The 17,826-nt window shown below is 45.1% G+C and overlaps 1 protein-coding gene across 7 annotated transcripts in view; it reads left to right on the forward strand.

Annotated features, from left to right (window-relative positions):
* Positions 1–2,210: 2,210 nt before the first annotated feature.
* Positions 2,211–17,826, forward strand: part of RALGPS1 (Ral GEF with PH domain and SH3 binding motif 1) — a 531,171-nt gene continuing 515,555 nt past the window's right edge. For all 7 annotated transcript variants that reach the window (XM_075324643.1, XM_075324647.1, XM_075324648.1 and 4 more), the window contains exon 1: positions 2,211–2,307. The gene's annotated coding sequence lies outside the window, so the exon portion shown is untranslated. The remainder of the gene's footprint in view (positions 2,308–17,826) is intronic.

Here is a 17,826-nt window from a genome sequence, read left to right on the forward strand (position 1 = left end):
TCCAAATTACCACATACCACGGGTGGCGTCACAAACGTTAACACAATCCCCTGAAAATACCCCCCCCTTCATTTGAGTGGCCGCACGACCCCCGGGTCCTGAGACCCCTCGAGCCACCGCGGCTCCAGATCCGAGCAGCCCAGCTGCTGGCACAGGGGCGGCACACATACACCCGTTCATTGTCTATGAGACTGATGAAAATACCTAAGCCCTGTACTGGGCCGTTTCAATCAGTTCCATAGACAATGCACCATTCATCGTCCATAAAACATCATCAGTCTCATAGACAATGAGTGGGAGGAGGTTGGGTGTGCACATTTATTGCATTATTCATCGTCCATAAGACATCATCAGTCCCATAGACAATGAGTGGGAGGAGGTCGGGCGTGCACATTTATTGCACCATTCATTGTCCATAAGACATCATCAGTCCCATAGATAATGAATGGGAGGAGGTTGGGCGTGCACATTTATTGCACCATTCATTATCCATAAGACATCATCAGTCCCATAGACAATCAGTGGGAGGAGGTTGGGCGTGCACATTTATTGCACCATTCATTGTCCATAAGACATCATCAGTCCCATAGACAATGAGTGGGAGGAGGTCGGGCGTGCACATTTTTACTCCGTTCTTCCCTGTTTGCAGGATTGTTGGGGGTCCCAGAAGTCTGACTGATGGATAGGAGATAACTTGATTTTTTGGGAATTAATCTGTAAAAGGGTTCTCTCTCTACTTTGATATTGATGGCCGGTCCAGGGGGCCGACAACTAATTGGTGCCACCTGGGGCCCACTTCTACCTCCAAAGCAGGTGAAATTATGCATGATGATGACCTTTGGGGCTGTAAAGGGCCCGTATATTGTTCCTGCACAGGGGCCCTTTTCTGTCTGGGTCCACCAGTGGGCTTGTTCTTAGGATAAGTAGTCAATATCAGGTCTGTGGTGGTCTCATGTCCAATAGCCCCTTATTACTACTAATATATAGAGCCGGATCACCACAGCTCCATACACCGCCTAGTGGCTATTCTCAGATTCTGCAGCTCCCATGCATTTCAATAGGAGCCGAGCTGCAGTACCAGAAAATGGCGGCTCATGTTCTTTTGGCTCCGCTCACATTTGGTGCCATGCGACATGCAAGCAGCTGATCGAAGGGGTCTCCAGGCGTCGCCCCCCACCCCACCCGATCCAATATGGACGACCCATCCTGGATTATTTCTACTTGCGATCTCATATATATATATGCAGAACGCGCGGTCAAATATGTGCCGAAAATCCGCACTAAATGCACAACCCGGAATTAGTTTTATTATTTTACTGATTTTCTTTTTCTCCTTTTCTCACATTTCTTTCCCAGAAAAAGCTCCTTTAATTCTTTAATAGGATTTTCAGCTTTGTAATTAGTAAGGGGGGGAAGGGGGGGGACAAAACAACTGAGCGCTGATCACTATAACAATATTTGAAGATATTAAGTAATACTGAGATTATTAATAAAAAATATATATATTTAAAAAATAAAATAATAATAAAAAAAATATATAAAAATATAAACAAAATATAAATATATATATATGTGTGTATATATATATATATATATATATATATATATATATATATATATATAAACAATATTTTAAGATATTACGTAATACAGCAATTATTAATAAAATATATATATTTAAAAAAATAATAGATATATATATAAAAATATATATATATAAAAATATATATATAAATATAATATAAAATCTAATTATATATATTATACAATAATATATATATAGGTTTTTTTTCATATTATTTAATAACATTTTCTTCTAAAAAAAAAAAAAAAAAAAATAATATATATATATATAATATTATACAATAATACAATATATATATATGTTTTTTTTTAATATTTTTTAAGGCTGGAAATGTCCAGTCACAGAGGAGATGCTGAAGCCCACAGGACTGCCCCACTCTTTATACAGAATAATAATGAAAACAGAATATAAAAATAAATAAAAAAATGAAATAAAAAAAATAGTAATAAAATATCCTCATCATCTTCATCCTCCTCCTGAGCCGGGAGCACCTGCGCACTGATCCAGACGCTGTCATCTGCATAATCCCGCCTCCCTCCAGCTGGGATTGGACGTTCGTTTGTCGCGCTCTCTGATCTCGGTAGCTGATTGGTCGCCCCGCCCGCCGCTCATCGCTGCACCTGACGCTTCCTGAAGTCTGGCTCAATGTGTCGGAACTGCCATGTTCCTGGTGGAGAAATAAATATCGAAGGAGGCGGAGAGGCCGGAGCGGCGGCGGCCAGGTGAGTGCGCGGCCGTGTGATGTGTGAGGAGGGGGTATATACGTGTGCTCTCATATATACCCCATGTGATACAGGCAGCCTGTATACAGCGCCTACCTGCCATAATCACCTCATAAATCAGCTGTACATCCTCCTCCTCATATACACGTCGTGTCTGTATACATGTCTGACCGTTTAACTCGTTTTTTATGCCTGAACCTTCCAATATTTACCTCAGAAAATACATGTATACCCCCATTTATAACATATGCACACATCTACATAATGATTCCCCACTGAACCCCCAACATTTACCTCAGAAATTATATATACACCCCTAAATTGTGTACATAGACATCTCTATATCATTTTTCTCACTGAACCCCCAACATTTACCTCAGAAATTATATATACACCCCTAAATTGTGCTATATAAACATCTCTATATCCTTTTTCTCACTGAACCCCCAACATTTACCTCAGAAATTATATATACACCCCTAAATTGTGTACATAGACATCTCTATATCATTTTTCTCACTGAACCCCCAACATTTACCTCAGAAATTATATATACACCCCTAAATTGTGCTATATAAACATCTCTATATCCTTTTTCTCACTGAACCCCCAACATTTACCTCAGAAATTATATATACACCCCTAAATTGTGCTATATAGACATCTCTATATCATTTTTCTCACTGAACCCCCAACATTTACCTCAGAAATTATATATACACCCCTAAATTGTGTACATAGACATCTCTATATCCTTTTTCTCACTGAACCCCCAACATTTACCTCAGAAATTATATATACACCCCTAAATTGTGTATATAGACATCTCTATATCATTTTTCTCACTGAACCCCCAACATTTACCTCAGAAATTATATATACACCCCTAAATTGTGCTATATACACACCTCTATATCATTTTTCTCACTAATCCCCCCCCAAAAAAAATTACCTCAAATTATATGTACACCCCTAAATTGGGATATATAGACCTGTCTGTATAATTTTTCTCACTGAACCACCCAAACATTTTATGTACACCTCTAAATTGTGCTATATAGACACATCTATATCATTTTTCTCATTGAACCCCAATGAAATTATATATACACCCCCAAATTGTGATATTAAATTAAATGTATAACCCTAAAACATATCATTTTTCTCACTGAACCCACCAGAATTATACCGTATGTACACTCCCAATTGTGTTGCCACATAGGAGGTGACTAAGTGGGGAATTGGAGGTGACTCAGTGGGCTAAATGGATAAACGAAGATATATAGGAGGTGACTCAGTGGGGTAAATGGATAATAATGGAAGATATATAGTAGGTGACTCAGTGGGGTAACTGGATAATGGAAGATATATAGGAGGTGACTCAGTGGTGTAAATGGATAATGGAAGATATATAGGAGGTGACGTAGTGGGGTAAATGGATAATAATGGAAGATATATAGTAGGTGACTCAGTGGGGTAAATGGATAATAATGGAAGATATATAGGAGGTGACTCAGTGGGGTAAATGGATAATAATGGAAGATATATAAGAGGTGACTCAGTGGGGTAAATGGATAATAATGGAAGATATATAGGAGGTGACTCAGTGGGGTAAATGGATACTAATGGAAAGTATAGGAGGTGACTCAGAGGGGTAAATGGATAATAATGGAAGATATATAGGAGGTGACTCAGTGGGGTAAATGGATACTAATGGAAAGTATAGGAGGTGACTCAGTGGGGTAAATGGATAATAATGGAAGATATATAGGAGGTGACTCAGTGGGGTAAATGGATAATAATGGAAGATATATAAGAGGTGACTCAGTGGGGTAAATGGATAATAATGGAAGATATATAGGAGGTGACTCAGTGGGGTAAATGGATACTAATGGAAAGTATAGGAGGTGACTCAGAGGGGTAAATGGATAATAATGGAAGATATATAGGAGGTGACTCAGTGGGGTAAATGGATAATAATGGAAGATATATAAGAGGTGACTCAGTGGGGTAAATGGATAATAATGGAAGATATATAGGAGGTGACTCAGTGGGGTAAATGGATACTAATGGAAGATATATAGGAGGTGACTCAGTGGGGTAAATGGATAATAATGGAAGATATATAAGAGGTGACTCAGTGGGGTAAATGGATAATAATGGAAGATATATAGGAGGTGACTCAGTGGGGTAAATGGATACTAATGGAAAGTATAGGAGGTGACTCAGAGGGGTAAATGGATAATAATGGAAGATATATAGGAGGTGACTCAGTGGGGTAAATGGATACTAATGGAAAGTATAGGAGGTGACTCAGTGGGGTAAATGGATAATAATGGAAGATATATAGGAGGTGACTCAGTGGGGTAAATGGATAATAATGGAAGATATATAAGAGGTGACTCAGTGGGGTAAATGGATAATAATGGAAGATATATAGGAGGTGACTCAGTGGGGTAAATGGATACTAATGGAAAGTATAGGAGGTGACTCAGAGGGGTAAATGGATAATAATGGAAGATATATAGGAGGTGACTCAGTGGGGTAAATGGATACTAATGGAAAGTATAGGAGGTGACTCAGTGGGGTAAATGGATAATAATGGAAGATATATAGGAGGTGACTCAGTGGGGTAAATGGGCAAAATTGTAAGATATAGGTATTGATTAATCGGGGTAAGATATAGGAGGTCACTAATGGGGTAAAAGGATATAAATGGAGGCTATATTTTTACATCCCCTTGTCTGCTCCTCTCCTGCCCCACTTTTTTTGTGTGGACGCTCCTTTCATTCCTTGGATATTTGTTTTTGTTTTTTTTCGACCTGCGCTGATACAGTCACCTTTTAAATGATGTGTCACCGTCCTCCACCTCCGATAATCCATAAATCCCGTTTTTTGCCGGGTTCACATGACCTTATTATCGGTCTGAGTGTGATCCGACAAAACAATCGCAATCGGCCCAATGTTATTTTAAGGGGCCGTCCGTGTACATGTCTTGTTTTTTTTCTAGGACCGAATCTGTTCATAGTTGCACCACGAGGAAGAAATCGGATCAGACTAGGCCATGCAAGTTAAGAAATCCGTACAGCCTTTGGATGACATTCAACTGTGGTCAGATTTTTCTGGACTGACAGAATGGAGAAGATGGTGATTTTTTTTCCCCCGTCTTCTCCACTTCCAAGAATATCGGATCGCACTGATGACACTCTGATCAGAGTGCGATTTGCATAGTTGGACTGATTTTCTCAAATGAAAGCCTTAGGCTGTGTGCCCGCGATCAGTTTTCACAGCGTTTTGGATGTAGTATGCTTCAGCTGCGTCCAAAACGCTGCGTTGTACAGTACAAGCACCGTGGATGGGATTTCTAGAAATCCTGTGCCTACTGTGCTTGTTTTTTCCACAGCAAACACTGATCTGCGGTGCGGCTTTCCAAGCCGCAGCATGTCAATTGTTTCCTGCAGCGTCACGAGCGTCCTCTGCAGGGAGAACAGAAGAGAGAGATCGCAACTGCCCGAGCATGCATCATGGGCACGAGCAGCTGTGGTCTCAGGTCCAGGGCGCGGCAGGTCCTGATCGTGGGCACGTACCCTTAGGTCTCATTCAGACGCCCATTTTTTTACGTAGCTGTTTTATCTGTGATTTTGACAGAACATGCTCACATTTATAGTCTATGGAGCTTTCACATATCTTAGTTTTTTTGCAGACCCTGTGTCCACAATATTAAAGAAAAAAAAAAATGAAGCCAACATAGCCTTTAAAGCAGGATCAACCTCTCCCATTCAAATCAATAGGTCATTGAATGTTATTCGTGCCGTTTTTTTTGTTTGTATTTATTGTGTTTAATGGATAAAGCAAGTTTGTGTTTTTATATTGAAACACGATTGGTAAATGTGTGCGCGCCGGCCAAACATGGATGGTAAATGTGTGCACGCCGGCCAAACATGGATGGTAAATGTGTGCACGCCGGCCAAACATGGATGGTAAATGTGTGCACACCGGCCAAACATGGATCTTAAATGTGTGCACGCCGGCCAAACATGGATGGTAAATGTGTTCACGCCGGCTAAACATGGATGGTAAATGTGTGCGCGCCGGCTAAACATGGATGGTAAATGTGTGCGCGCCGGCTAAACATGGATGGTAAATGTGTGCACGCCGGCCAAACATGGATGGTAAATGTGTGCGCGCCGGCCAAGCATGGATAATGTGTGCACGCCGGCCAAGCATGGATGGTTAATGTGTGCACGCCGGCTAAACATGGATGGTTAATGTGTGCACGCCGGCCAAACATGGATGGTAAATGTGTGCACGCCGGCTAAACATGGATGGCAAATGTGTGCACGCCGGCTAAACATGGATGGCAAATGTGTGCACGCCGGCTAAACATGGATGGTAAATGTGTGCGCGCCGGCTAAACATGGATGGTAAATGTGTGCACGCCGGCTAAACATGGATGGTAAATGTGTGCGCGCCGGCTAAACATGGATGGTAAATGTGTGCACGCCGGCCAAACATGGATGGTAAATGTGTGCACGCCGGCCAAACATGGATGGTAAATGTGTGCACGGCGGCCAAACATGGATGGTAAATGTGTGCACGCCGGCCAAACATGGATGGTAAATGTGTGCACAGCGGCCAAACATGGATGGTAAATGTGTGCACGCCGGCCAAACATGGATGGTAAATGTGTGCACAGCGGCCAAACATGGATGGTAAATGTGTGCACGCCGGCCAAACATGGATGGTTAATGTGTGCACGCCGGCCAAGCATGGATGGTTAATGTGTGCACGCCGGCTAAACATGGATGGTAAATGTGTGCGCGCCGGCTAAACATGGATGGTAAATGTGTGCGCGCCGGCTAAACATGGATGGTAAATGTGTGCACGCCGGCCAAACATGGATGGTAAATGTGTGCACGCCGGCCAAACATGGATGGTAAATGTGTGCACGCCGAGCAAACATGGATGGTAAATGTGTGCGCGCCGGCCAAACATGGATGGTTAATGTGTGCACGCCGGCCAAGCATGGATGGTAAATGTGTGCACGCCGGCCAAACATGGATGGTTAATGTGTGCACGCCGGCCAAGCATGGATGGTTAATGTGTGCACGCCGGCTAAACATGGATGGTTAATGTGTGCACGCCGGCTAAACATGGATGGTTAATGTGTGCACGCCGGCCAAACATGGATGGTTAATGTGTGCACGCCGGCCAAACATGGATGGTTAATGTGTGCACGCCGGCCAAGCATGGATGGTAAATGTGTGCACGCCGGCCAAACATGGATGGTAAATGTGTGCACGCCGGCCAAACATGGATGGTAAATGTGTGCACGCCGGCCAAACATGGATGGTAAATGTGTGCACGCCGGCTAAACATGGATGGTAAATGTGTGCGCGCCGGCTAAACTTGGATGGTAAATGTGTGCACGCCGGCCAAACATGGATGGTAAATGTGTGCGCGCCGGCTAAACATGGATGGTAAATGTGTGCGCGCCGGCTAAACATGGATGGTAAATGTGTGCGCGCCGGCCAAACATGGATGGTAAATGTGTGCGCGCCGGCCAAACATGGATGGTAAATGTGTGCGCGCCGGCTAAACATGGATGGTAAATGTGTGCGCGCCGGCCAAACATGGATGGTAAATGTGTGCGCGCCGGCCAAACATGGATGGTAAATGTGTGCGCGCCGGCTAAACATGGATGGTAAATGTGTGCGCGCCGGCCAAACATGGATGGTAAATGTGTGCGCGCCGGCCAAACATGGATGGTAAATGTGTGCGCGCCGGCTAAACATGGATGGTAAATGTGTGCGCGCCGGCCAAACATGGATGGTAAATGTGTGCGCGCCGGCTAAACATGGATGGTAAATGTGTGCGCGTCGGCTAAACATGGATGGTAAATGTGTGCGCGCCGGCTAAACATGGATGGTAAATGTGTGCGCGCCGGCTAAACATGGATGGTAAATGTGTGCGCGCCGGCTAAACATGGATGGTAAATGTGTGCGCGCCGGCTAAACATGGATGGTTAATGTGTGCGCGCCGGCTAAACATGGATGGTAAACCTGATGCAGCACACATGGAAATCAGCCCAATTTTTTCATGTTTGTTAAAAAAATGGACTGCTGAATGAGCACTTACAAATGCTCTAATCCAGATACCCTTCCACATTGTATTTTATATGTGCACCCCACGGCTGCTCGCTTCTCCGCTATGTTGGTTTCTATGACTGGCACATCCCCCTTTACGTCTACATGTGCTGCACATCTGCTGCCTTGTCCTCCATGCTGCCCTGTGATGTCTCTGCAGTCTCTTTAGTATGGCACATGGCTGCCATGTATTCGCCGCTCTCCCTCACACCTCCTTGTGTCTTTTACTTGACACATCCCTGCTCTGCTCCTTCCCGTCCTCCTCCATCTCCTTACACAGCATCATAATCCCTCTGTTCTCTATCTGCTTATTGTATACATGCGTCCTGAGAAAATCCCACGTCTGTTCCTGCAGACCCTCCTCCCCTGTGTTCTGCTCTTCAGATACACGTCCTATAGCCCCCTCCTTTATTGCCCTACATTCACTAATCATCCCTATAATCCCTTATTTTATGTTGTATGTTACAGATATACCATTATTTTCAGTGATTGTTGACTTGTTTTATCTTGTGTGCATGTACAGACCTCCCTAAAATATATCACTGTATATATCGTGGTCACCACTTGTCCAGGCTCTGATGCAAATATCAATAAGCAGCCCCCATTCTGGGGCTCATTCATAGTTTATTGTTAATCAGCATTATTATTGTTTTTTTTTTATAATATTAAAAAATTATATAAATTCCCTTTTTTTGTCATTATGAGACATGGTCTACCAGGTCTATACTGGTATCGTTTTAGCCTAGCCGTTGGGTTATTTTTCTGTTTGCTTAGTTCACGTGTGCAGATTTGTCCCGGTTTTTTGTTTTTGTCGTCAACATTACAAAAGAAGCAAGAAATAGTTAATACAATAAAGGAAGAAAATTATAAAACACAGAACAAATAATTTTTTTTTTTCAGTATTAGGCTATGTTCACACACTGCGTTTTTTACCTGCGTTTTTGGTCCGTTTTTGCTGCAGAAATTTCTTGAGAAATTCTTGTAACCTTTCTGCAGACATTCCCCAGCAAAACCTATGGCAAAAAAAATTAGCTGTGCGCACACTGCGTTTTTTTTCTTAAGAAAATTCTTTCAGTAGATTTTCTTAAGAAAAAGAATGAGCATGTCACTTTTCTGCAGCTAACTGCGTTATTTGCCATAGATAATTGGCACAATAATGCAGGGAACAACCAGCGGTAAAAACGCACCAAAAACGCACCGAAAACGCGACAAAAACGCAGGTGCACTAATCCTTCACTCTTAAGAAATTTCTTAAGAAATTTTCTTAAGAAAAATCATTTTTCTAGTGTGAACATAGCCTTAGGCCTTGTGCACACACGGCTTTTTTTGCTGCTTTTTTGGTGCAGTTAGTGGTCCTAAACTGCATGTATGACCTTCCCCAGCAAAGTCGATGAGAAATTCAAAAGGCTATGTGCACATTGCTTTTTTTTTGCCTGCAGTTTTGGTGGCAAAAAAAGAAGCAGCATGTTACTTCTTTTCTGCGCTTTTTTTCTCTGCGTTTTGCCATTGACAATGTTAAAAAACCGCGGGCAAATATACTCCAAAACGCGGCAAAAAGGCACTGAAAATGCAAGCTTTTTTTATGCGCTTTTTTGGCCAGAGGTGCGTTTTTTGCTGGGGAAACAAAACTCCTGTGTGCGTATATACCCTTAGGGCTTGTTTATAGGAGCTAAAATCTCATGCACGTTGCATTTTTGACCTGCGGTGCTCTTTGTAAAAATACAGCATGTCAATTCTTTCAGTTAGAACCCCCTGCCACAAACAAAAGCACCAAAAATGCATGTTTTGGTGAAGGATTTCTGCTGCACTTTTTTCTGATTATCTGAGGTTTTCCTATGGAAAAAAAAGCAGCAAAAATGTTGCTTGTGAACATATCCAAACATCCATAACTTATGCATATTTTTATACACAGGTGTGAATTAGCCGTTCGATTCATTGTACTTGCCTACACTGTAGTTTTTGTTGCCGCAGTGCAATGTATTGCAGAATTGTCCCAATACCTTGCAATAATAGTTGAGCCAAAAGATTTGGAAGAAATTGTCCAGCAGCCATGTCAGTAGGCCACTGTTAAAGAGCCTTGCGAACCTCCTACCTTTGGGCATCCCCAGCGTCTCTTCTGACTAGTAGGCCTGCCATAAGGTCATTCAAATGTCATGTCCCAATGGTGATGAGTGAGCACCGCCATGCTAGGGTGCTTGGTACTCGAATCGAGCATGCTGGACACTCGGACGGGCTCTACTTGAGTACCGAGTATAAATAAAGTCAATGGCAAAATCTTTAGTAAAAATGCTTGAGTTTCTCGTTGACTTCCATTATGCTCGGTACTTGAGCCTATCTGAGCTTCCGACTGCTCGTTTAGAGTACCGAGCATGGCAGTGTTTGCTGATCATTAATGATGACGTCATGTTAGTCTTAAGCTACTTTCACACATCAGTTTTTTGGCATCAGGCACAATCCGGCAAAAAACGGATAAAACGTATCCGGCGCCGGATCCGCTTTATTCTTTATTGACTTGTATTAGCGGATGGCCTTGCGTTGCATGCGGCGTCCGGCGAAATTTCTTTGTCCGACCTGCCGGAAAGGACGAAGGATGCAACGTTTTAAAACCGGACCACCGTCCGGCATGTTGTATAATGGAATCCTATGGGAGCTGGATCCATAGTCATCCCTCTCACGCCTTCTCTCATACTCACCGATCACAGGCGCGGTGCTGCATGGCTGTCACACTGTTCTGGCGGCTTCTCTTTTAAAAATGCCGGCCGCTCATTATTCCATCTCGTATTCACTGCTTCCCCCGCCCACCGCCGCCTATGATTGGTTGCAGTGAGACACACCCCCACGCTGAGTGATTAGCTGTCTCACTGCAACCAATCACAGCCGCTGGTGGGCGGGTCTATATCGTGCAGTACAATAAATAATTTTAAAAAAATCGGCGTGTGGTCCCCCCCAATTTTGATACCAGCCAAAGTAAAGCCACACGGGTGAAGGCTGGTATTCTCAGGATGGGGAGCCCCCCGGCCTAACAATATCAGCCAGCAGTCGCCTGGAATTGCCGCATCCATTAGATGCAATAGTCCTGGGACTCTACACGGCTCATCCCAAATTGCCCTGGTGCGGTGACAATCGGGGTAATAAGGAGTTAATGGCAGCCCATAGCTGCCACTAAGTCCTAGGTTAATCATGGCAGGCATCTATGAGACACCCCCAATGATCTATAGTGAAAGTAAATAAACTTAAACACCGAAAAATCCTTTATTTCAAATAAAAGCCAAAAAAACACCCTCTTTCACCACTTTTTTTTTAAATCCTCAAATACCCCTCCAGGTCCGACGTAATGCTCACGAGGTCCCACGACGCTTTCAGCTCTGCTACATCAGAAGCTGACGGAGAGCGGCCACAGACCACGACCGCTCACTGTAAGCTCCACAGAGCAACTGAAGTGAGTCGCGTTGTCAGCGGTGACGTCACTCAGGTAGTGTTGGTGTGTGTACAGTGATGATGGGTGCGGTAGTGCCTGAGTGTGTGCAGTGATGATGGGAGCGGTAGTGCCTGAGTGTGTGCAGTGATGATGGGTGCGGTAGTGCCTGAGTGTGTGCGGTGATGATGGGGGGCGGTAGTGCCTGAGTGTGTGCGGTGATGATGGGGGCGGTAGCGCCTGTGTGTGCGGTGATGATGGGGGCGGTAGTGCCGGCGTGTGCAGTGATGATGGGGGCGGTAGTGTCGGTGTGTGCAGTGATGATGGGGCGATAGTGCCTGTGCGGTGACGATGGGGGCGTTAGTGCCTGTGTGTGTGGTGATGATGGGGGCGGTAGTGCCTGTGTGTACGGTGATGATGGGGGCGGTAGTGCCTGTGTGTGCGGTGATGATGGGGGCGGTAGTGCCTGTGTGTGTGGTGATGATGGGGGTGGTAGTGCCTGTGTGTGCGGTAATGATGGGGGTGGTAGTGCCTGTGTGTGCGGTAATGAATGGGGCAGTAGTGCCAGTGCGTGCAGTGATGATGGGGGCGATAGTGCCTGTGCGGTGACGATGGGGGCGGTAGTGCCTGTGTGTGTGGTGATGATGGGGGTGGTAGTGCCTGTGTGTGTGGTGATGATGGGGGTGGTAGTGCCTGTGTGTGTGGTGATGATGGGGGTGGTAGTGCCTGTGTGTGTGGTGACGATGGGGGCGGTAGTGCCTGTGTGTACGGTGATGATGGGGGCGGTAGTGCCTGTGTGTGTGGTGACGATGGGGGCGGTAGTGCCTGTGTGTACGGTGATGATGGGGGCGGTAGTGCCTGTGTGTGCGGTGATGATGGGGGGCGGTAGTGCCTGTGTGTGCGGTAATGATGGGGGTGGTAGTGCCTGTGTGTGCGGTAATGAATGGGGCAGTAGTGCCAGTGCGTGCGGTGATGATGGGGGCGGTAGTGCCGGTGTGTGCGGTCATGAAGGGGGCGGTAGTGCCTGTGTGTGTGCAGTGATGATGGGGGCGGTAGTGCCGGTGTGTGCGGTGATGATGGGGGCGGTAGTGCCTGTGTGCGCGGTGATGATGGGGGCGGTAGTGCCGGTGTGTGCGGTGATAATGGGGGCGGTAGTGCCGGTGTGCGGTGATGATGGGGGCGGTAGTGCCTGTGTGCGCAGTGATGATGGGGGCGGTAGTGCCGGTGTGTGCGGTGATGATGGGGGCGGTAGTGCCGGTGTGTGCGGTGATGATGGGGGCGGTAGTGCCGGTGTGTGCGGTGATGATGGGGGCGGTAGTGCCTGTGTGCGCGGTGATGATGGGGGCGGTAGCGCCGGTGTGTGCGGTGATAATGGGGGCGGTAGTGCCGGTGTGCGGTGATGATGGGGGCGGTAGTGCCTGTGTGCGCAGTGATGATGGGGGCGGTAGTGCCGGTGTGTGCGGTGATGATGGGGGCGGTAGTGCCGGTGTGTGCGGTGATGATGGGGGCGGTCGTGCCGGTGTGTGCGGTGATGATGGGGGCGGTAGTGCCTGTGTGCGCGGTGATGATGGGGGCGGTAGCGCCGGTGTGTGCGGTGATGATGGGGGCGGTCGTGCCGGTGTGTGCGGTGATGATGGGGGCGGTAGTGCCTGTGTGCGCGGTGATGATGGGGGCGGTAGTGCCGGTGTGTGCGGTGATGATGGGGGCGGTCGTGCCGGTGTGTGCGGTGATGATGGGGGCGGTAGTGCCTGTGTGCGCGGTGATGATGGGGGCGGTAGCGCCGGTGTGTGCGCGGTGATGAAGATGGGGTCCCTCTCTCTCTTTCTCTTTTGGCATGGAAAAAAAGAAAAAAAACTGATCCGTTTTTTTGCTAGATCCGTCGCATCAGTTTTTACACAATTTGTGACGGATTCTCTGCATCAGGCACAAACCGGATTGTGTCTGATGCCAAAAAACAGATGTGTGACAGTAGCCTTACTAATCAGAAGACGTGCTCAGGACGGGCTCTAGTCCGGCCATGGACTCTACAGTTGTTGCCTCTAAACTGGATCCGGCAAATCTTTTTTTTCAACCTTTCTTGCAACACCAAGAAAAAAATACAAAGCAGCTTACAAGTCGCTGTAAACACGGAAGAAGCTGAAGAACCTGTACAAGCGCTATGGCTCTTTCCAACAGCTGATTTGTGGAATTGCCTGAAGTTAGACCCCCGGTGATCTACTATTGATGATGACCCAAACTAAGAATAGCTATTCATTTAAAAGGCTGGATCGCCCCTTTAACTGTAGAGCGGTGATTGTGCCTGGGGTGTATTTGTAACATTTGTTTCCTCCAAAAGGAGACCTTAACCAACATAGCTTGGCCAGAACAGGTGTGGTGTGGCTGGATCATGATATTGTTCGGTGCTTTTCGGGGTTGGCCTTTGGTGTAATTACTACTTGTGTCTGGTGATCATCCTGTTTATTATGTTATGGTATACACATTGCTGTCTTATGACGATACCTTCATTTCCAGATTTCCAGTTTGACATTGGGACTGGATAATACTGGGACTGGATATTATCAACTAAAAAATAAAATTGACGATTCTCATCATAGTTGCAGATATATCTCTGGATCAAAGATGTAGATAGGGCCGTCCCCTACAGTGACAGATTTACAGCCTTTTACTAGTCTATTGTGAGACAAGATGGCTCATTTCTGGTGTCCTCATATCTTTGCCTGTCTTTAGGCTAAGTTCACACAGGGCATCTTTTGATGCATCTTTGGTGCATTTTTGAAAACACAAAGATGCACCAAAATGCATGCATTTCCTTCCTCCAGCAAAGTCCATGAGATTTCTGTTTTGCTGTCCACACTGGGCATCTTTTGTTGGCTGCATCTTGGCAGCGTTTTTGAAGATGCACCAGGTCAATTATTTTTGCATCATTTTGGAGCCCTTCCAGTCAATAGATTTGACTTAAAAACGCATTGCGCAAAAAATGTGGTAAAGCTATGTGCGCACGTTGCCTTTTTTTGTGACCACAAAGATGCAGCGTTTTTGGCCGCTAAAAACGCACAAAAACGCACCCGCAACAAAAACTCATTGGTAAAAACTCATGCGTTTTTACTGCGTTTCGGTGTATTTTTGGCTGCGTTTTGCTGTATTTTTGATCTCTGCGTTTTGCTGCAGTTTGGTGGAAAACGCAGAAAAGAATTGACCTGACCATTTTTTTTTTTTTTCCGCTGAAAAACGCAGCTAAAAAAAAAAGTTGTGTGCGGACAGAAAAATGAAAACGCATAGATTTTGCTGTGGAAGCAAGGTCATGCAGTTTTGAGCCCAAAAACGCACCTGAAAAATGCGCATAAATGCTGTGAAAAACGCACTGTGTGCACATAGCCTTAAATTGCACCAAAAACGCAATGCGTTTTTAACGCGGTTTTGGTTCATTTTTGAGGCACCCAAGATGCACTGGCAAAAAGATGCCACGTGTGAATATAGCCTAAGGCTGCCTCCCATGATTACTAAGTCAAACCACAGATATCAGAAGGGAGATGGGGCCAATTTGAGCCGTCGTTCCCTTCCCCACGATTCTCACAACAACCTCACAACTGGCGTCTATGATATCCAGCATACAGTAGGTGCTTAGGTGATATAATGGCTCTGAAGGTAGGATTCTGCTACTTGAAAGAAATAGTGAAAGTGGTTGTGAAAGGTCTCCTGAGTGCACATAATGTTTACTACACTAAAGGTCAATCCAAGATAAAATAGGGCTCTGTGCAGAGGGCATCTGAGCCTTTCTTCGGTGGTATATAATAAGAAGACTTCCCATTGTATACCTCTATGAAAAATTCATATATACAGTGATATGCTTAAAAAACCCTAAACAAAACAAAAAAAAAAAAATGAACTGCACAGTATAGTGTAAGGGCTCTTATGTCTAGCAATGCAGAGTCCCCTGGATAAGAATAAGGAACTTTTCTTTGTATATACGGTACATCAGATGTGGGCAGAGGCTTATAGGGGTGCTCCGGATGTATTTGCTGAACTATAGCTGCGTCATTACACAGATGTATGGAGTCCATAAACCAGTAAATGGTTCTATGTGATTACACACTAAATAAATACAATCGTAAAACCTTTTTTGCAGAACAGTTAACAATTAGTTGCACTCAGGTTTTATTATCAGTTCTTATAAGATGTGATACATTTTGAGGATTGTATTTTTTCAAGAATAAGCAAATATCTCAGAGGGGATGTGTACATAAGTACAGTACATACTGTATTAAGTCAGGTAAGGCTATGTTCACATTTCCGTTGTTTTGCATCAGTCCCATGCGTTGCTTGACGCATGGGACTGATGCGTTGTACAATGTGTGACAATAAATGCATGGAATTGTTCACAAAGAACGGATTCCGTTGGTGCAATGATTTCAGTTTAAACCTGCGTGGGGGGGGGAGAGAGAGAGGAGCTGATTTTACATCATTTTGGACGTTCTGCTGGTCATGCTGGGTATGCTCAGTAAAACGTGACTGATTCCTGCACTGGAATACATCGCCTGACGCAGGATAACGGAATCCTGCACCATAGACTTACATTACGCCTCCTGACGGATTCTAACGGAATCCTGCGGGGTGCGTTTTTTTGCCGCAACAAAAATGTTGCATGCTGCGTCCCTGCCGCCCGACGGTCAGTCAGTAAACGACTGATGCGCCGCGCGGCGGATGCAACACAGGGTCATCAGTCACAATCCGCCGCTCATACAATTCTATGGGAAACAACGGAATCCGCCAAACAGATTGCGTTGTTTATCAGAGCGGCGGATTGTGACTGATCCTAAACAACGGAAATGTGAACATAGCCTAAGTTAGAGGTCCAGCTGCAAGGGTTCCTACCTCTTCCCTCCCAAAAAAAAGCAGTGTTGATGCCAGCTATTAGTGGAATTGGCACCATCAATTAAACATTTTGCCACTGATGACCTATCCTTAATTGACCCCATTACCCCCTGATCGCTGCATTACCCACATTGCAAACTTCACCTCCATGTAGATGTGCTTGATGCAATAGCTCAGCTCCGCTTTCTTGTATAAGGCTTGAGTCACTCCACAGTATAAAAAAAAAAAAAGTCCTGAAAAGTAGGATGTTTTTTTTTTGCTCACTTGTCATCCGTGTGCAATCCATTCTTTACTCAGCAGCTATTAATTTTTTACCATGGCTCCGTATTAATGCTATACTGTGGCTCAGTATGGCATCCAATTTTATTCTCGCACCCATCTGATTTTCGTAGAGAAGTTGCAACATACTCCGTTTTTTTTCACAGACTGATTCAGTTAGTGAAAAAAAAATGGTTATCAGCACTGCCCCATTGAAAAACAGTGGTCCGAGTGCTATCCCATAAAAAAAAATCTGGTACCACTCATCCGATAATTTAATACGATGGTGTCGGCAAGCCCTGAGGCTGATATACAGAGCCAGGCACAGCCCACCCAACATGTTGGGTACCCCTGATTCTTGGGAGTGTTTCTTCAAAGCTGAATCCTGTGTGATACTAAACAGGGGCGGACAGATCATTGCTGCAAACAGGGGGTTGGTTCTACTTCCAAAACAGGTGGAATTGTGAATTTTGAGGCGTTATTGGACTGAATAGGGCCCATATACGTAGGTATATCTCTCTCTGTAGCCCTAAGGCTACATTCACACATCAGTTTTTTCCATCAGGCACAATCCGGAAAAAAACGGATAAAACGGATCTGGCGCCGGATTAGTTTTATCCCCATTGATTTGTATTAGCGCCGGATTGTGCCTGATGGCCTTGCGTTGCATCCGGCTTTTGACGGATCCGGCGTAATTACTCAATGCGGCGGCCGGATGGAACGTCTCATTAAACGTTTTTGTCTCTGAAAAAAAAATGTATCGCGCCGGTTCCGGCGTGATTTACAATAGAAGCCTGATCCGGCGCGATGTGGCAAAAAAAACGGATG

This window comes from Anomaloglossus baeobatrachus, chromosome 9 (assembly GCF_048569485.1).
Source record: "Anomaloglossus baeobatrachus isolate aAnoBae1 chromosome 9, aAnoBae1.hap1, whole genome shotgun sequence".
NCBI classification, from domain to species: Eukaryota; Metazoa; Chordata; class Amphibia; order Anura; family Aromobatidae; genus Anomaloglossus; species Anomaloglossus baeobatrachus.